Genomic DNA, 20,221 nt, shown 5'->3' on the forward strand with positions numbered 1-20,221 from the left:
TGATTCTGTGGAAGTCCTCCCTGTAGTCCTTAGTACTTTTCACACTAGTATAACACACAGCAAAATTAAACATGAACCAATTTGAAGGGTCAAATGACAACGGCTAAGGATTTTCTGTGCTTGGATGATATGATCCAAGGCCTCAGTGGTTCTTTGTCTTGTTGGGAACCGCTGTCAATAAATCTTAAATTGCTTATGAGATTTCTTTTACATGTTTGCTTAAGGCAAAATATGTGAGAAAACTTTGTGCCCTTTACAGTTCAGTGGAGTATACAAATATTTTAATAAGGAAAGTTGAAATAAGAAACTGAAGGAGAAAATATCTTCTCATATATGTGGTTGGCCTTCAAAGGACCTAATGTGGGGAGATATGTGTCATCAGACGAGAACCTAATATGGATGGCTGTGTCCTGCAAAAAAGGTGTCCAATTTAATGTTAGAAACTTTTTATAATCTCCACTCTCATCCCTCCCCCCGCAAAAAGCATGTTTCTCTTACCATTCCTGTCATAATTAATGGCATTCCTATCCAACCTAGTTATCCAAAGGAAGAATCTAACACTATTTACTAGTCCTCTGACATTTGCCATCAAGTGCTCTTGAACCTATCTTTAAAACATCTCTGAAATGTCTCCCTTCTCTCCACTACAGCCTTTCATTGCCTGGTCCTGGTTTTCCCAGGCTACTCGTCAGCTGTTCACACACCTCGTTCTATAAGCAGTAGCAAAACAAGACTACCTGTACTTTGCTAATGTTCTTCCCTGTTCCTAGAATGTTCATCATCTGCTTTTCTACCTGAAAAGTCCAGTTCAAATGTAGTTATAAAGTTACCTTTGTCCTCCTTGACTCCCCACTCCCTACCAGTCTTCTATCTTGGACTCCTTAACAATAGGGACAGTGTCTCTGTTGTGTTTGTGTCCCAGCACATAGCACATAATACCTATCGTATAAGCTTTTAATAAATGTTTGTTGAATTAACTTGATTGTACTTGTATTTTTGTAAACCTAGCTTTTTAAAAAAAACTTGTTCAGGCTCTGGCAGTTTTGAAACATGCATCTAAACTACCATCTGTGTGAAACGTTAAAGTACAACACCTTACCCTTCTTGTCCCAGCGAGTGAAAAAATTATGAAGTAAATCATTAACCATTCCTCATTGGTTTTGCTTGCTTTTATTTAAAAAAAAAAAACAAACGGGCGTTTCTCATATCCTTGCCTTATCTCTGAGGTAAATTGCTTCTCTTGAATGTAGTCAACAAATTAAGAGTATAATTGTTTTAAACTAAATGCATCTGAGGAACCTGAACATCATAAAGTTACGCCAAACAATCAGTAAGATTAAAAAAGGACATTAAGCATTACTTAGTACCTCTCCTGTGTCAAAGATGGCAGATAAGAGAAAGCATCTATCTTCAAAGTGCCTATGTAATAGATAAGAAATAGGAAAATGATACAATATTAAAAGTGGTAAACCCAAAGAGGTGTAGATAAGTGGCAGTTTCTGATAGTCACAGAAACGAGTTTGCAAAAAGTACTATCATGACTTGAAAGTTAGAAACTTTGTAGGTGGGTTCTAGGCAGGTACAAAGGTCACAAGTCCAGAAGGCCTAGGACAGGACTGTATGAAAGTCAGCCTGGAGGATGATGTGGCCGGGTGGGGGAGTGAGCCAGTAGGGGAGCAGAAGCCAAAGGCCAAATGATGTAGGGTCTTGTGAGTCAGGCGAAAATTGAAATTGGTCCTAGAGTTTCCAGTAAGCAGAGAAGAGCCTAGCACTCAAAATTCCTTTTGTCCTCAGGGCATTGATCAACTGGGAGGAAATTATGCGACTAAGCCACTGTGTGGGCAATATCACAGGGAAGGTTGCCCAGAAACAAAGCTGAGGATATGCTGAAACAAGGAACCTGAGCCACTGCGCCAACATCCCATCCATCTAAACTAAGTTAAAGCCAGAACCCAGTAGAGCTCCATCCCCAGAGTAAGGGTCACCAAGGAAGCAGTCCTGGTTCCGATTTATGCCCTGGAGTGGTTTGGGGAATGTTAAGCTTTGGACTTCGATTAAGGTGAGGTCCCTGATTGGTAGTGTCCTCAGGAGGTGACCACAAGCAGATGAAAGTCCTCTCTGGAGGAAGCTATTCTCTTTCTAGGTCCCAAATTATCCCTATACATGATTTATTTCAATACAGGGACCAGTACACAAAGGTTATCACATTCTAAAAAAAAAAAAAGAAAAGGCACCATGATAAAGAGCCAGCTGAAACAACAGAATTAGAAAGCATTGGAGGTATGGGGTGGGGAGTTACACGATATGTAGTTTACTGGTCTGCGTGCCACTCTGTTGGGAGCTTCTGAAGAACAAGGACCTGTCTCATTCATCTTTATACTCATTCAAATATTGAATACCTGCCGGGTCTCAAGGAGGTTATATCTGGCAGGTAAGACAAATGGGTAATTGAAATAGTGTGACACTTGGTGTGATGGGGTAATCACAGAGTGAGCATCAAGGTAGGAACAATCAAAGGTGTCTAAGGAAGTCCAGGAAAATTCTAGGGGAAGTGATAAGGGTTTCCAACAGTGGGAGAGCAAAGATGAGGGCACACAGCAAGTGCAAAAGCCCAGGATGAGAGAGAACATGTGTGTTTGGAGCATGGAATTTGGATGAGGGAGTGGTAAAAATAAGTCAAGAAATTAAACTAGAGCTAGAAGAGAAAAGACCAGGTTATAGAGTTTTGATTTTATCTCATGGGCAATAGAGACTAATGGAATCAGAGTTGCACTTAAGAAAAGTTACCTAGGCTGTAGTCTGGAGAGAGTGTTGAAGGGTCGCAAAACTGGAGGGGGGGAAACAAAAAACAAGAGGCTTTATTGGTAATCCAGACAAAGGATGATAATGACTTGAATTTATTGTAAAGTATTGGCATAAAGATAGACATATACATCAATGGAATAGAAGAGAGTCTATAAAAAGGGACTGGATTTTCACAACAGATGCCAAGGCATTTCTAGGGGCAAAGAATCTATTCAACAAATGGTACTAGAGCGTTTGAAAAGCATCCTGCAAAATAGAAATACTGCCTCGTGTCATATACAAAAATCAACCCAAAATGAATCTTAGACCCACAACACCAACCAGAACGAGTTTTGGCGAGGATGTGAAGCAACGGGAACTTTCCCACACTGCTGATAGCCAGGTAGAATGGCATAACCACTTTGGAAAATAGTTGGGCAGCTTCTTGAAAAGTTAAACATGTACCTGCTATACCAATGAACCACTTCCCTCCTAGAGATTTACCCAAGAGAAAAGAAAGCATATGTCCACGAGAGATTTGTACACAAACATTTGTATCAAGTTTGTAAAATTCCCAAACTAGAAACATCCTAAATGTCCATCAATAGTGAATGGGTAGCCAAACTTTGGTATATCCATGCGATGGAATGCTACTCAGCAATAAAAAAGGAACAAACTACTGATACTTCTAACAACATTGGTAAATTTCTTTTCTGCTGAATGAAATTATCCAGACAAAAAAAGAATACATACTATATGGTTTTATTTACATAAAATTCTAGAAAACACAAACTTAGTTATGTGACAAAAGTCAGTTGTTTGCCTGAGGATATGGGGTTGTGGGAAGGGGCATGAACAAACTTTTGGAGTTAATGGATATGTTCTTAATGATCTTGGTTTCACAGATGTATATGTATTTTAAAATTCATTAAATTGCACACTGTAAATATTTGTAATTTATTGAATATTATACCTCAATTAAACAGAATTAGGAGGCTTTCAATAATAAAGACAAAGGTTGTTGATGGCCTGAAATGAAGTATGAGAAAGTGGACAAATTCAATTATAATCAACTTGCCCAAAATCCCAGCTTAAAGGTGATGGAACTGGGATTTAAACCTGAGTCTGACTGACTCCAAGATCCCAGCTCTAAGTCAATATGCTTATGCTTAGAATGACCTCCATATTTTTCGCTTGGACAACTGAGTGGAGAGTGATGACTTTCACCAAAGCGTGAGGAGGAGAGCAAATTTGGGAAAGATATGTTTGTGTTCCCCCATAGCACTAAGTATGGTAGCTTGTAGTCACATGCCACATAACCATGTTTCCATCAACAACAGACTGCATATATGACGGTGATCCTGAAAGATTAGTACCGAATCACCTAGGTGTGTAGTAGGCTATACCATCTAGGCTTATGTAAGTACACTCTGATGTTCACACAATGACAAAGTCGCCAATGACGCAGTTCTCAGAACATATCCTCGTGGTTAAGCAACACGTGACTGTCTAGTCAGTGAGTGGAGATGTGAACTGAAGTTTCTAGGTGGCAATGGTAGTGAAATATTTAGTGTGATGTAATTTTACTCAGTTCATCAGCTTATTGCCTATTGACTAGCTGGAAAGGAATTTAAAAATATTTTCTATTTAAAAGTATTTAAATATAAAAATATTAAATATTTCTATTTAAAAATGTTTTCTAGTCCAATAACCTAACCAATGAGTTAAGTATTTCTCAATGCCTTTAAGTGATCACCCATAATCACCTTCACTGATGAGAATTAACCTAACTCAGAAAATTATTGCACTTTTGAATAAATATTAGGACAACAAATATGTTCTTCCAAATAAATGTGCCTCCGTGATATCGGTTATGGCTTGAATTGTGTCCACCAAAAGGATATGTTGAAGTCCTAACTCCCAGTACCTCAGGATGTGACCCTAGTGGGAGACAGAGTCTTAGAAGATGCAATTAGTTAAGGTGAGGTCGTGCTGGAGTAGAGTGGACCTTAATTCAATATGAGTGATGGCCTTCTAAGAATTGGAGAAGACGCAGAGACACAGACACATGGGGGCAGAACACCATGTAACGATGGAGCGATGCATCTACAAGCCAAGGAGCACCAAGGATTGCTGGGAACCACCAGAACCTGGACGAGGCAAGAGAGGATTCCTCCCTGGGGCCTTTGGAGGGAGCGCAGTCCTGCTGACGCCTGATCTTCGGCTTCTAGCTCCAGAACTGCGAGAGAAGAAATAGCCGTTATTTTAAGCCATCCAGTTTGTGATACTTTGTTACGGGTGCCGTAGGAATCATACACATTATCCATCTTTTTTTCTAGTTCTGCCTTCTGGAGACACATAGAATAAGTCCTAGTCCTTTCTCCAGATGTTTCCAGATTTTTTGAGAACATGTTTCTTTCAGGAAAACATCTCTCTCACCGGTTTTTCACGTGATAACGTTTTCAAATCCTTTCGTCATTCTTTTGTAGGGTCAAGCTTGTCAAAGGTGCTTTTAAAAAAGCCACACTTGTCTGAAGCAGCCCCAGCCAGTAACTGAGCATGGTGGGAGCCTGCCGTTTCTGCCCCATGTGGGGCTGCTCTAATAGGCGATCCTTGCTCTCCATCTTCCCATTAGGTGAGTGAGACTTCGTCAGATCTGCATCTCAGTCTCACGCTCTCTCTGCCCAAATCTGCTTTCGCCCCTCTTTCCCTTCACAGGTTTCCAGTCTGCACCCTGGTTTGCTTTCCCCAGCCGGATCCTCCTCTTTATCTTTCACAAACATTACACACATCCTTCCCCCAACAAACCTATTGCCCTCCTAACTCCAGTGTCTGCTTCCTCGATGACCCAAATCAACAGTTGGCACTGGGTGTGGTCAAGAAGAAGATGATGAGCCAGCCCTGATGGCCTAGTGGTTAAAGTTCAGCATTCTCACCACTTCAGCTGCCCCAGTTCCCTTCCCGGTCATGGAACCACACCACCCGTCTGTCAGTTGCCATGCTGTGGCTTATATAGAAGAACTAGAAGGGCTTACAAAAACTAGGATATACAACCATGCACTGGGGGGCGGTGGGGGGGGGGGGGTGTGTGCTTTGGGGAGGAAAAAAAAAAAGAGGAAGATTGGCAACAGACGTTAGCTCAGGGCGAATCTTCCCTTGAAAGAAATAAGTAAATAAGAAAGTGATAAGATGGGGTTTTGAGATCCAGTCACTCAGTGTCTCCGTGACAGTGAAGACCCTGTGCCAGGTGGCATGTGGGGTATGGATAGGCCCTTCCACAGGTGTTACGTGGCCCAGTTACTAAAACTTTCATGAGTGGTGATTTGGAAGAATGCTCCATTGGAGACTACCTTGGCCAGTAAGTACTGTCATTCAAGCCTTTGAAAAATATGGGGGACAATGAATACAAGGACAATGGAGTTGGCTGTATTAGTTAATAAGCTGTATTGACCTCTGTCTTAGTCTGCTTGGGCTGCCGTAACAAAATCCTGGGGACTGAGTGGCTAAAACCACAAATTTATTTCTCACAGTTTTGGAATCTGTGAAGTCCAAGATCAAGGTGCTGGCAAGGTAGATTTCATTCTGAGGCCTCCTCTCGTGGCTTGCAAGCAACTGACCTCTTCTCTGTGTGCTCACAGAGTGACAGAGAGATCGCTTCCTCTTCTTACAAGGCACTAAATACTTCATGAGGGGCCCACTCTCATGACCTCATCTAAACCGAATTATCTCCTAAAGGTCCCAGCTCCAGATGCTGAGGGTTGGGGTTACAACATATGAATTGGGGGGGGAAGGGGGAAACAATTCAGTACATACCATCCCCTACAGAGGGGTAATGCAAAGTTTGGGCAGTTAACAAGCAAATGAAAACTGAGACTGAATGCCAGAGTGCCTCTTTGGTAACTGACAAAGATGGTCTTCTCTCCGGCAGTGGAATAGCAGGAAAAGCCTAAGATGAAAGTCAGAATTTAAAAGAGACCAGCTTCAAAGACATTTGAACAATTGTCTGAAGCAGTTCTGTTATACAGCCAAGGTCAGGGCCCCAACTGGGAAAACTTGAGACCCTGACACATGGGAGGGAGACATCTGGGTGGATGACTCCAAAGATTGTGGCTCCCTTGACTCCTTTGAAGTTTTAGAGCCTGTAGAGATGGCCCAACCCTCCCTATTAACAACTAGCATATCCTCCACTGTGAAAGGATCCATCAGGGAGCCTCCTCAGGACCTGCCCCCACCTCTTCTCCTAGCTGCCAGGCCCATAGTGCGCAGAGCCTAATAATGGAGGAAAATAAGCATACTTTTTTTAATTTGATTTTCTCTAGCATTATTGAGATATAATTGACATAGAACATCGTATAAATTCAAGGTGTAAAATGCGATGATTTGATACACGTGTACTGTGAAATGATTATCGCAATAGGGTTAGTTAACACCTCCATCACGTCGAATAATTAACATTTCTTTTCCGTGGTGAGAACATTTAAGATCTACTCTCTTAGCAACTTTCAAGTATATAACACAGTAGTATTAACTGTAATCACCATGCTGTACATTAGATCCCAGAACTTACTCATCTTATAGGGGGAAGTTTCTACCCTTTGACCAACATCTCCCCATTTCCCCACCCCTCCCCAGGCCCTGGTAACTATCATTGTTTCAACAAGTTCAGGTTTTTTAGATACAAGTGATACCATACAGTGTTTGTCTTTCCCTGTCTGACCTATTTCACTTAGCATGAAATAATGGACATGGCAGGATTTCCTTCTTTGTTATGGCTGAATAATATTCCATTTTATATATATCAGAATTTCTTTATCCATTTATCTATAGATGGACCTTACATTGTTTCCATATCTCGGCGATTGTGAATGATGCTTCAGTGAACATGGGAGTGCAGACATCTCTTTGAGATCCTGTTTTCCCTTCTTTTGCATATATTCCCAGAAATGGGATTGCCAGAACATATGGTACTTCTATTTTTAATTCTTTGAGGAAACTCCATTCTGTTTTCCATGGTGGCTGTACCTATTTTATATTCCCACCAACAGTTCACAAGGGTTCCCTTTTCTCCACATCTTCGCCAACACTTACCTCTTGTCTTTTTGATAACAGCCGTTCGTACAATGCAGGGTGATATCTCGTTGTCTTTGCTTTGCAATTCCCTAATGATTAGTGATGTCGAGCATCATTTCATGTACCTGTTGGCCATTTGTACGTCTTCTTTGGGAAAATGTCTGTTCAGTTCCTCACTCCTAAGTATTTTATTGTTTTTGATGCTGTTGTGAATGGGATTGTTTTCTTTGTTTCTTTTCCAGATATTTTGTTGTTAGTGTATAGAAATGCAACTGATTTCTGTATGTTGACTTTGTATCCTGTAACTTTATTGAGTTCATTGATTAGTTCTAACAGTTTTTTGGTGGAGTCTTTAGGACTTTCTATATATATGGCCATATCGTCGGCAAAAAAAGATAATTTTACTTCTTCCTTTCCAATTTGGGTGCCCTTTATTCCTTTTTTCCTACCTGATTGCTCTAGTTAGGACTTCCAGTGCTATATTGAGTAGGAGCGGGGAGAGTGGGCACCCTCGTCTTGTTCCTGATCTTAGAGAAAAAGCTTTCAACCTTTAACCTTGCACCATTGAGTATGATGTTAATTGCGGGTTTGTTGTATATGGCCTTTATTATGTTGAGGTACGTTCCTTCCATACCCAGTTTATTGATGTTTTTAAATCGTGAAAATTGTTATATATTGTCAAGTGCTTTTTCTGCATCGAGATGATCATATGATTTTTATCTGTCATCCTATTAATACAGTGTATCACATTTATTAATTTGCATATGTTGAAACATCCTTGCATCCCAGGGATGAATCCTACTTGAGCATGGTGTATGATCCTTTTAATGTGATGTTGAATTGGGTTTGCTAATATTTTGTTGAGAATTTTTACATCTATGTTCATCTAGAACATTGTCCTGTAGTTTTTTTCTTGCAGTGTCCTTTTCTGGCTTTAGTATCAGGGTAATGCCAGCCTCATAAAATGTGTTTGGGAGTGTTCCCTCCTCTTCAATTTTTTCACAGAGTTCGAGATTTGACATTAATTCTTTTTTAAATGTTTAGTAGAATTCACCAGGGAATCCATCCGGTCCTGGGATTTTATTCCTTGGGAGATTTTTGATTACTGACTCAATCTCCTTATTATTGGTCTGTTCAGATTTTCTATTTCTTCATAATTCAGTCTTGGTAGGTTGCATGTTTCTAGGAATTTATACATTTTTCTTGTTTTTCCAATTTCTTAGTGTATAATTGTTCATAGTAGTTTCTTATGATCCTTTGTATTTCTGTGATGTCAGTTGTAATATTTCATCTTTCTGATTTTATTTATTTGTCTTCTCTCTTTTTTCTTAGTCTCGCTAAAGGTTTGTCAATTTTGTTTGTCTTTTCAAAAAACAGCTCATAATTTCATTGATCTTTTCTATTTTCTTCTGGTCTCTACTTTGTTTATTTCTGCTGTGATCTTTGTTATTTCCTTCTTTTTGCTAACTTTGGTCTTAGTTTGTTCTTCTAGTCCCTTGAAATGTAAAATTAGACTGTTTGAGATCTTTCTTTTTTCTTAATGTAGGCATTTATCACTATAAACTTCCCTCTTAGAATTGCTTTTACTGTATCCCATAAGGTTTGGTATGTGGTGTTTCCTTTTTCGTTTGTTTAAAGATATTTTTATTTCTCTTTTGATTTCTTCTTTGATCCATTGGTTGTTCAGGAGTGTGTTTGTTTAATTTCCACATATTTGGGAATTTTTCAGTTTTCCTCCTATTATTAATTTCTAGTTTTATACCATTGTGGTGGGAAAAGACACTGGGTGTTATTTCATTATTCTTAAATTTGCTAAGACTTATTTTGTGACCTATCATAGGATCTACCCTGGAGAATGGTTATTGTGCACTTGAGAAGAGTGCGTATTCTGCTGCTGTTGGATAGAACATTCTGGATATGTCTGTTAAGTTCGTTTGGTTTAAAGTATGGTTCGCATCCAACGTTTCCTTATTGATTTTCTGTCTGGATGATCTATCCATCATTGAAAGTAGGGTATTGAAGTTTCCTACTATTCTTGAATATCTATTTGTCTCTTCAGATACGTTACTATTTGGTTAATATATTTAGGTGTTCTGATGTTGGGTGCATATTTATTTACAATTATTATGTCGAATTCACTCCTTTATCATTATATAATAACCTTCTTTGTCTGTTGTTACAGTTTTTGACTTAAAGTCTGTTTTTGTCTGATATCAGTGTAGCTAACCCTGATCTCTTCTGGTTTCCATCTGCATAGAATATCTTCTTCTGTCCCTTTACATTGAGCCTATGTGTGTCCTTGAAGCTGAAGTTAGCCTCTTAAAGCTGAAATGAGTAGCATATAGTTAGGTCTTTTTTAAAGTTCTTCCAGTCACTCTGTCTTTTGATTGGAGAATCTAATCCATATACATTTATAGAAATTATTGATAGATAAGGACTTGCTAATGCCATCTTATTAATTGCTTTCTGGTCGTCTAAAGTTCCCTTGTTCCTTTTTTCCTCTCTTCCGCCTTCATTTGTGAATTGATGCTTTTCTGTAGTGCTATGCTGTGATTCCCTTCTCTTTATCCTGTGTGTATCTACTGTAGGTTTTTGCTTTGTGGTTACCATAAGTCTTACACAAAATATCTGATAGATATAACAGTCTATTTTGTAAAAATTATTTTATTGAGGTCATATTGGTTTATAATATTGAGTAATTTCAGGTGTACATTATTATATATCAGTTTCTGTATAAACTGCATCTTGCTCACCCCCAATAGTCTAGTTTTTATCCATCACCATACATATGGGCCCCTTTACCCCCTACTCCCTCCCCTCTGGTAACTGCTAATCTGTTCTCCTTATCCATGTGTTTGTTTATTTTCCACATATGAGTGAAATCATACAATGTTTGTCTTTCTCTGGCTTATTTCACTTAACATAATACCCTCAGGGTCCAGCCATGTTGTTGCAAATGGGACGATTTTGTCTTTTTTTATGGCTGAGTAGTATTCCATTGTGTGTATATATGTATTTGTTGTTTGAAAAGATATTACTAAGACCGATGTCAAAAATTATACTGCCTAAATTTTCTTCTAGGAGTTTTATGGTTTCATGTCTTACCTTCAAGTCTAATCCATTTTGAGTTAATTTTTGTGAATGGTGTAAGATAATGGTCTACTTTCATTCTTTTGCATTTGGCTGTTCAGTTTTCCCAACACCGTGAGAGACTTTCCTTTCTACATTGTATGTTCTTAGCTCCTTTGTCAAAGATTAGCTGTCCGTAGATGTGTGGTGTTATTTCTGGGCTTTCAATTCTGTTCTATTGGTCTGTGTGCCTGTTTTTCTGCCAGTAACATACTGTTTTGATTACTACAGCTTTGTAGTATATTTTGAAGTCAGGGATTGTGATGCCTCCAGCTTTGTTCTTTTTTCTCAGGATTGCTTTGCCTCTTTGGGGTCTTTTGTTGTTCCACATGAATTCTAGGATTCTTTGTTCTATTTCTGTGAAGAATGTCATTGGGATTCTGATTGGGATTGCATTGAATTTGTTGATTGTTTTAGGTAATGTGCACATTTTAACTATGTTTATTCTTCCAGTCCATGTGCATGGAATATCTTTCCATTTCTTTATGTCTTCTTCGATTTCTTTCAATAATGTCTTACAGTTTTCAGAGTATAGGCCTTTTACCTCCTTGGTTAAATTTATTCCTGGATGTTTTATTCTTTTTGTTGCAATTGTAAGTGGGATTGTATTCTTGACTTCTCTTCCTGCTAGTATAACAGTCTATTTTATGCTGATAACACCTTAACTTTGATTGCATACAAGTAGTTTACCCTTCTACTCCCCTCTTTTTTTTTGTTTTTGATGTCACAATTTACCTCTTTTTATATTGTGTATTCATTAGCAAATTATTGTAGCTATAGTTATTTTTAATACTCTTGTCTTAACCTTTATCCTAAAGTTAAGTGGTTAACAAACTACATATCACAGTATTAGAGTATTGGGAATTTGACTATATATTTACCTTTACCAGTGTGCTGTATATTTTTATATGTTCTTATGTTACTAATTAGTGTCCTTTCATTTCAGCTTGAAGAACTCATTTAAGCAATTTTTGTAAGGCAGTTCTAGTGGTGATGAACTCCCTCAGCTTTTGTTTGTCTAGTCACATTTTTATCTCTCCTTTGTTTCTGAAGGATAACTTTGCCAAACAGAATATTCTTAGTTGGCAGTTTTTTTCCGTTCAGCACTTTGAATATATTATTCCACTCTCTGCTGGCCTGTAAGGTTTCTGCTGAGAAATCCACTTATAGCCTTATGGGTGTTCTCTTGTTACTCATAAGCTTCTTTTCTCTTGCCACTTTTTAAGATTCTCTCTGTCTTTTATTTTTGACATTAGCATTATAATGTATCTTGAAGATCTCTTCAAGTTGAGTATGTTTGGTGACCTATGAGCTACTTGAATTTGGATACCTAAATCTCTCCCCAGATTTGGGGAGTCCTTTGCCCTTATTTCTTTAAATAAGCTTTCTACCCCATTCTTCCTCTCTTCTCCTTCTGGCACTTCAATAATTTGTAAATTGTTTCTTTTGGTTGTATCCCATAGATCATGTAGGCTTTCCTCACTCTTTTTAATTCTTTTTCCTTTGTTCTCTTCTGATGAAGTTCCTGTCTTCTAACAGATTCTTTCTTCTGCTCGATCCATTCTGATGTTGAGTCTCTCTATTGCCTTTTTTTCTTTTATTAATTCATTGCATTCTTCAGCTCCAGAATTTCTGTGTGGTTCTTTTTTTATGATTTCTCTCTCTGTCAAACTTCCCATTTTATTCACATATTGTTTTATTGATTTCATTGAATTGTCTTTCTGTATTTTCTTATAGCTCATTGAGCTTCTTTGAAATGGCTATTTTGAATTCTTTCTCTAATAAATCACAGATTTCCATGTCTTTGGGATCAGTTACTAGAAGATTGTTGTGATCATTTGGTGGTATCATGTTTCTTTGATTTTTCATGTTCCTTGGAGTTTTATATTGCTGTCTTCACATCTGAAGTAGCAGTCACCTCCTCCTTAGTAACTGTCTATGGGAGAGAAATATCTTCCATCAGCCCTCCTAAGGATTCTGAGGCTTTCTCAGATCTTCTATGGATATGCCTGCTCCATGCTTCTTGCTCCCAATTATGGCAGAATTCTTAAGCCTATATGCCTTCTCTTAATCATGCCAAGTGCTGGCAAACTCTTTTGTTTTCTGTAAGTTGGAGCTAAAGCTCTAGTTTGTGGTCTCTCCCTGGCCTGCAAATTTGGGCCAGCTTTCTGCTCAAGCTCACTGGTCTTCTTCCAAAGTTTGATCTTGCCACCAGTTGGGAGCATGCACAGGGTGCAGGCCACTGGGCAGGAGGTAGGGGTGCAAGTGGAGGGCTGGGGGTACCCATGGGTGATTTGGGGGCATCCATGGTCAAGCTGTCCCTAGCAGCTCATAGGTGGGCTTCTTGATGGAGTCCATAACCCAGTTAGTAGGATCCACATCCCTTTAATGCCCTCTGAGAGTCCTATCTGCCACTCTCCCAGTCTCTTCTCTCCCCCTAGTCATGTAGCTCTTGAGTCAACGCTCTGGATAGAATAAGAGACAGAGTGAGAGAGAAATGGTCTTCTTTGGAGCATCCTGCCCAGCTGAGGAAGACAGCACTCACTCATATGCTCTCACTTTCCCCTGCAGAAGGAATCTCTGACTGAGAAGACATCTCTTCATCCTGAGCTTGTGGGTGGGGTAATGTGGGTAAACTCAAACTCTTCCTTTTTCCCTCTCCAATGCATCCAAAATCATACTTTTTTGCCCCATTGGTGTACCAGAACTTCTCTGCTGGAAACCTGTACTTCCACAAAGGCTCTGTCATTCATGGATGATTGTCTAAGACAGTGTTCTCCAGGGACTCCTGGACTGTGGCTGAAAGGGGCTGGGGCCAGTTCACAGGACACTGCAGGGTCCCAGATGGGACTGAATGCCCATTACACAAAGCACAGGTGGGCAAGACCCCTCCCAGGTCCCTTTGCATACGGTGCTGGATCCCACAGCTCCCACAAAGTTATTTTTGTCTGTGGATGGATGCCAAATTGTTGTTGTTGGGGGGGCGGGCATGAATGAGGGACATCTATTCAGCTTTGTTGCTGATGTCACTCCCCTGGAAAAGAACTATACTCCCAAAGCAGCCACAAAAATTATCTAACATGTGTCCATGGAGCTGGGTGAGTATCTGTGGGACTGGGTTTTGTAGGTGCTTGAACAAGTGGGCTGGAGCATGAGACCAGATAAGGGAGAGTTTACGGCCTTTAGAATATTCTCCTGGGCTATGGGATTTAACATGCTAGCAAGCACCCCAGACTATGATGCAAACTCCCTACTGAGGTGGATCCCAGAAATCTGGAGAAAAAGCTGCCCACACTAAACTAAACTGAAATGTCTGAATTGCTATAGTATATGGTGGAGGAGGAGAATAAAATGCTCGAAGAAGTGGGCATGCTGGAGTGGATATTATGTGAGGTCAGAAGACTCCCAGAGGATTCTATACCACTGTATGTGCCCAGAGGACAGCTGATCACCAAGGCCCTCGTCTATAAAGTGCTGACTAGATGGGCACGAGAATCATTGAGAAGTTTAGCGGCAGCTTTCCTCTGCAGGCCAGGCTGCCTATAGGAGATGCTGTCCCAAAACTTGCATAATTTTTAGGAACGGGGGTGATGGGCCCCAAAGCAACCATAAAGGTGGTGGTATGTAACTGCTAGAAGCCAGGAGTTTTAATTATTGCAATAACTGACTAGCTCAGATTTGCAGCTGAGGGGCCTTGAATTGCAGAGATTCTGGAGAGGTTTAGAACAGAGTCCCAAAGGGGCAAAATAGAAGCAACCAAGGAGAGAAGCAATGAGGATACTGCTCAGTGCATATAATTAAAAGAAAGCAAGAATAGACCTAATGTACAGCATGATGACTATAGTTAATAATAATGTATTGTATACTTGAAATTGCTGAGAGTAGATCTCAAATATTCTCCCCCCACAAACAGTAACTATGGGAAGTGATGGGTATGTTAATTAGTTTGGTTTTGTTAATCATTTCACAATGTACACATAAATCAAAACATCATGTAGTATGTACAATTTTTATTTGTCAAGAAGAAATAAACAAAGCAACAATGGTTGAACAGGAGGTCAAGAGTGATCAGCTCAATAAAATTACATGATCTTGCCGTGTTTCCAGACAAGAAACAGTATTTAGATCAGGGAATGTTGACTGTAGAGGTGGTCCGGTCCCCAGGAGGAAGAAGCCTGCAACTCGATGGCAAGTATATACTATAATGATTCCACCAGTTCTTCCCCAAAGGCCCATGCAATTACTTATTCAGATGATTATAGAGTGAGGAAAAGGGAATATACACATATTTCTAGGGCTGTTGAACACAGGAGGCCTGAAATGTCATCATGGCTCCCCTATTAGAGGGGTAACAAATGGGGGACCCGGCAAAAAATAGAGTCCTTGGCAACTTCCAGTTTACAGTGAGTCCACTGAGTCTGTGGCCTCACTCTGTGGTTATTCCCCCATACCTGGGTGTATAACTGGGATTGACATATTTGCCAGTTGAAGAAAACTTTACAATGATTCTTCCTGGGGAGTCAAAGCCATCATATTAGGTAAGGCCAAGCGGAAGCCTCTGATAAGGTCCCCCACCACTTTCCCAAAATAGTACATTTTTTAAAAAATCAAAAACTTCTATACCTAGCCGAGATGAAACGACAAAGATCGATTTAAAGAAATAACAGACCTGAAAGAACTAAAAAACCAGAAGAAATATATGAAACAACAATTTCCAAAACATTGGTTATCAGGCAAGGAAGGAGAGTGGTCCCAGAAAGAAGGGCAATAAATGTGGTGAACCCTACAATCGTCACAGCTTCCTACCTGGATGGCGATTGCAAGCGGCTGTGCAGGAGGGCAAACAGGTGGAGCCTGACTGTCTTCCTGAGGTGAGGAGACAAAGCTGAAGTCAAGGGAGACCCGGGGTGACTAGAGTTCTCAGGTCCAAATACTATAGAGCAGACAGCGTTGCGGAGAGAGCTCTGTATCACAGATGGCAGCCAGCCAGTCTTCAGCACGTGAGGAAACTTCCTGAGTCTGGGGAAAGAACCACAGGAAGGAGCAATACACGGAGATCTCGAAAAGCTGGGAAGAGTTTGTGTTCGCACAAGCCAGAGTAGAAAACCTTGTAATTCGTGGGGCATAGCATGGAATGTTCAGAAAAGCATTGCCTCGGTGGTGAGGAAACATTAATCCTAGAATAAATACTGCTCTGCACCCACTTCAAAAAGCTTAAAAGGCAAATCTCAAAGGGATCAAACTCTTTGGAAGTAATTTAATTGCATTACAGAACAAAGCTCTAGAATATTTATAGAAATATATTATATATATTTCTCCAGCACCGAACAATCCAATTGGTGGAAAAAAGACTACATTGGGATGCTTTTGTCCTCGGAGAGAGTTATGGGTCGAATTGTGTCCCCTCCAAATTCATATGTTTTAGTCCTAACCCCAGTACCTCCGAATGTGACGTGATCTGGAGATAGGATCTTTACAGAGGTAATCAAGTTAAAATGAAGTCATTAGGGTGGGCTCTAATCCAATATGACCAATGTCCTTATAAAAAGGGGACATTTGGACACAGAGATACACAAAGAAGGAAGATGATGTGAAGATACAGGGAAAATGTCATGTGAACATGAAGACAGCCATCTACAAGCCAAGGAGAGAGGCCTGGAGGAGCTCCTTCCCTCACAGCCCTCAGAAGGAACCAGCCCTGCTGACACACTGATTTCAGACTTTGAGTTTCTAGAAGTGTGAGATAATTTTTTTTAAGATTGGCTCCCGAACTAACACCTGTTGCCAATCTTCTTTTTTTCTTCCTCTTCGTCTTCTTCTTCTCCTCAAAGCCCCCCAGTACATAGTTGTATATTCTAGTTGTAGGTCCTTTTGGTTGTGCTATGTGGGACGCTGCCTCAGTGTGGCCTGACGAGCAGTGCCACGTCCATGCCCAGGATCCAAACCCATGAAACCCTGGGCCGCTGCAGAAGAGTGCAAACTTACCCACTTGGCCATGGGGCTGGCCCCTACTGCTGCCATTTTCTAAAGTAAATTAACTTACTCATCAGTGGTGAAAGACATATCACAGCCACTGAGTGCAAAATTAGACTTTATGTCTAAAGATATTAAATGTTTTGAAGGTCTCAATGCACGGACTTTTGCAGTGTTAAACCAGTGTCATCCTGATGCGCATTTTAAAGAATGAGGACTCAAATGTTACAGTCGAACTTGATTCCATAGCCTTAAGTAGCAAATTTTTGTTGTTTAAACCACCCAGTTTGTGGTACCTTTTTTTCACAGTGCAAGCAAACTAATGCAAAGGACAAGTAATTTATTCTCACCAGAATAATACTTATTCTGGGTATCGGTTTACCTTTTCTGCTGGCAGAGTCTATCACCCAACATTACTACGTAGGGTCTTATGGAGCGCCTGCTCCACAGGCGGGGATGTCACACAACATAGTGTCTGACCGGGAGACCTACTTCACAGCAAAGCAGGTGTGGGAGTGGGCCCGTCACCCCGGGATCAACTGGCCACGTCATGTACGCACCATCCAGAAGTAATTGACTTGAGAGTGCATTGGAACGGCCTACTGGAGAACAGCTGATGTGTCTGTTTCAAGGCAATAGTCTGCAGAGATGGATGCCATCTCGAGGATGCTGTATATGCGCTTCAGTCAGAGACCTCCATATGGGGCTTTGTCTCTAATAGGAAGAATACATGGGTCCTGGAACCATGACCCACAACCCAAGGGGTTGCATCCTGGTCAGGTGACATAGCATGAGTCCCATTGTACTCCAAGTTATAGCTACTGTCTTAGCACTTTGGATTCCTTGTGTCCAGGAATAGGCTGGCAAGAAGGCCATCTTGGCAGGGATAACTTACTCTGAGAGCCATGTCAGGCATCGCAAATAGACTCAAGGCAATCTCTTATGGATTTAGACTAGAAGAATATAATCTAATTTTGCTTGAGCATATTTTTTTCCCCAAGAAGTAATATTAAATTTCTTTAGTGGTAATTTCTAGATCGGAATGTAGTTTCTATAGCAGAAGAGAATTTTTGGAGAACATTGCCTTCTGTAGTACAGAGGAAGAATTGAGGGTCAATACATACAACTGCCCAGGAACAAAAGTAACAATATCCCTGGAAATTTGACTTAAGTCATGGAAATTTCCTTGACTTTGAGCTTGAAATAGAAAGTATCCCTTTTTACTTATTTATCCCCAGTTGCTTGCATATTGCCTGCTATAAATCAATACAGTAAATGTTTATTAAATGAATGATCAAACTAACAAAAAGCCTGAACTTAAGTTCAAACAGAATTTCCCATTGTTCTTAATTTGATGTTCCTGAAATTGCAGCTTTAGCTCAAACTTTTACATGGCCAAAATGTTTCCTCTGTTCACAAAGCTGAAGAGAGACTTTCATGAGCTCATACATGCCTTACGGTGCCAGAAAGTAAAGAAATAATGTTTTATATCTCTGTCTCTTTGAGGAAAAAGTATGACTTTATTCCATATAACATTGCTGAGAGTTAAATCAATTCAACTCCATCTCCTTCCAGTAAGATTGGGAATGGGGCCAGAATTCATACTTTAGGGGAATAAAGTGCCCCCAGATGATTCTGAGGCTGATCCAGGTTTGAGGATGACTGTTTTCACTCACTTCCAAGGTTCTTAGGTTACAAGCAATGTTATTTCTCATTCAAACACCCATCCAGGGGGACGAAAGACAAAGTAATTTTCAGCTGTAACTCAGCATCAGACGTGTAAATACTTGTCGGGGAGAATACAGCAAGGGAACAATAGCAAAATGTACAAATTTCCACTTATTCTCTTGCAGAGAGAGGGGAAATAATTTAAACCACTAACTAAAAATTAAGAGAAAATATGATTCCTATTCAGAACAAATATGGAATTTTAGTTGAGAGAATTGTTATGAGATCAGTGACAAATCTCCCCAGTCATCAAAGAGAAATGTCAGATTAGAGCATTTTTAATGGTCGTAAACACCCTTCCCGTTTCTCTGCATTTCCAGCTGGACCTGGGCCTTGTATCACGGCTATTTTTTTTTCTTTTGGAGGAAGATTAGCCCTGAACTAACATCTGCTGCCAATCCTCCTCTTTTGCTGAGGAAGACTGGCCCTGAGCTAACATCCACGCCCATCTTCCTCTACGTTATATGTGGGATGCCTACCACAGCGTGGCTTGCCAAGCGGTGCCATGTCCGCACCCGGGATCCAAACCAGCGAACCCTGGGCTACTGAAGCAGAACATGTGCACTTAACTGCTGCGCCACCAGGCTGGCCCCAACCTCTGCCCACTTTTTGATTGGGTTATTTTTTTGTAGTTCAGTTGTGTGAGCTCTTTATACATTATGGAGATTAATCCCTTATCGGATATATGATTTGCAAGTATTTTCTCCCAGTTGGTGGGTTATTTTCTCACTTTGATCTTGGTTTCCTTTGCCTTCCATAAGCTCTTTAGTGTGATGAAGTCCCACTTGTTTATTTTTTCTTTTGTTTCCCTTGTCTGAGTGGACATCGTGTTTGTAAAGATCCTTTTAAGGCTGATGTCAAAGAGTGTACTGCCTATATTTTCTTCTAGAAGTATTATGGTTTCCGGTCTTACTTTCAACTCTTTGATCCATTTTGAGTCTACTTTTGTGTGTGGAGAAAGGTAATGGATCTACTTTCATTCTTTTGCATGTGACTGTCCACTTTTCCCAGCACCATTTATTGAAGAGGCTTTCCTTTCTCCATTGTATGTTCTTGGCTCCTTTGTCAAAGATTAGCTGTCCGTATATGTGTGGTTTTATTTCTGGGCTTTCAATTCTGTTCCATTGACCTGTGTGTCTGTTTTTGTAGCAGTACCGTGCTGTTTGGATTACTATAGCTTTGCAACATGTTTTGAAGTCAGGGATTGTGATGCCTCCAGCTTTGTTCTTGTTTCTCAGGATTGCTTTATCTATTCAGGGTCTTTTCTTGCCCCATGTGAATTTTAAGATTCTTTGTTCTAGTTCTGTGAAGGATGTCATTGGGATTCTGATTGAGATTGCATTCAATCAATCCGTAGATTGCTTTAGGTAGTATGGCCATTTTAACTATGTTTATTCTTCCAATTGATGAGCGTGGAATATCTTTCCATTTCTTTGTGTCATTATCAATTTCTTTCACTAATGTCCTATAGTTTTCCTTGTATAGGTCTTTTACCTCTGTGGTTAAATTTATTCCTAGATATGTTGTTCTTTTTGTT

The sequence above is a fragment of the Equus przewalskii genome, chromosome 8 (genome assembly GCF_037783145.1).
Source record: "Equus przewalskii isolate Varuska chromosome 8, EquPr2, whole genome shotgun sequence".
Classification (NCBI taxonomy): domain Eukaryota; kingdom Metazoa; phylum Chordata; class Mammalia; order Perissodactyla; family Equidae; genus Equus; species Equus przewalskii.